This window comes from Pristiophorus japonicus, chromosome 10 (assembly GCF_044704955.1).
Source record: "Pristiophorus japonicus isolate sPriJap1 chromosome 10, sPriJap1.hap1, whole genome shotgun sequence".
Lineage (NCBI taxonomy): Eukaryota > Metazoa > Chordata > Chondrichthyes > Pristiophoridae > Pristiophorus > Pristiophorus japonicus.
The window spans coordinates 54,937,278-54,938,881 of NC_091986.1; positions in this window are offsets into that span (position 1 = coordinate 54,937,278).

Here is a 1,604-nt window from a genome sequence, read left to right on the forward strand (position 1 = left end):
CCTGCAGGAGCAAAGATCTAAACACAGTGGGCCTAATGGCCTGCTTCTGTGTTTTACAGCCAACTTCTATGGCTGTTTCTCTTCATTAATAAAAGAATAATATAACGGCAGGTATACAAAGAATAGATGCAGACACCAAGGGCTGGATTTTTCAAGGGTCAGAGGACGCGATCGGTGTCGGGTCAGGTGGGAAAGTGTTTTTTTTCCTCAGCAGTTCAGAAGCCCACTGTCGACCCATGTGCCTTTACCAAATGTCGGGTATGCTCAGCCCTGCAGACCTGACACACAGCGGCGGGGGAGGCAATTAAAATCATTAGTGGCTTCTTTACAGCCACTTTTTTCCAAGCTTGTTGAATTTGACAGATCACTCACTGGTTACCCACTGTGCATCGACCTCATCCGTGAAGCAGAGGTGGGAGTTCAGTGGCTATTGATTCAACTGATGAGTTGACAACTTCAAATGTCAAGTCAAAGCTCCCAGCTGATTGAGAAATATTCCTGTAATCACTAGCTTCTCTAAACTGCATTCCCACTACAGATTCCAAATGTTGCAAGTCGTTATACAAGTTTCCATTCAGTCTAACCTCATTACCTCTCCCACCATTGACAGATCGCTTCTATTATCTCAACTTCACCTGCCATCTATTCCATCAGCATGGGTGAACTTTATACTCTCTCACCTTGTTCCTCAGAATTCCACCACTATCAGCCCCAACACTGCAGCACCAGGTACATCAGCAGCACCAGCAACAACACCAACCTTCTCCATATTCAACTGATGCTGCACAGGGCAGAGGGCATCAGCACCTGGCCATTGCTGCCCGGGAGGCCAGGGATGGCCTCACCATGGCCAGATTTACTTTACTTGATGCTGTACACCCTGGTTGCCACATGATGCACCAGGTTGGTACCACCCTACACCAACACCATAAAACATCCCTACAATAGCCAAGCCATTCCTTTCACACTCATGACCATTGCGGGGGGGTAACGTTATATCTCACCATTTACTGTAACTCACTAAGCCACTGAAAAAAGTTAGACTTATAACAGTTTATAAGCAACAGCAGATTCCTCCTCATCTCTGTCTTAAATGGCCTAACCCTTATCCTGAGACTGTGACCCCGAGTTCTAGACACTCCAGCCAGGGGAAAAAAATCTCTCAGCATCTACCCTGTCAATCCCCCATCAGAATCTTGTATGTTTCAATGAGATCACCTTTCATTCTTCTAAACTCCAGAGAGTATAGGCCGAATCCAGGACAACCCTATCATCCCAGGAATCAATCTAGTGAACTTTGTTGCACTGCCTCTAAGGCAAGTACGGCCTTCCTCAGATAAGGAGACCAAAACTGTGCATACTACCCCAGGTGTGGTCTCACTAAAGCCCTGTAAAATTGTAATAACTCTTCCTTACTCTTGTACTTCAATTACCTTGCAATAAAGGCCAACATGCTATTTGCCTTCCTGATTGCTTGCTGTACCTGCATGCTAACTCCCTGTGTTTCTTGTATTGGGACACCTAAACTCTCTGAACACCAACATTTAATAGTTTCTCACCATTTAAAATATATTCTGTTTTTCTATACTTCCTACCAAAGTGAA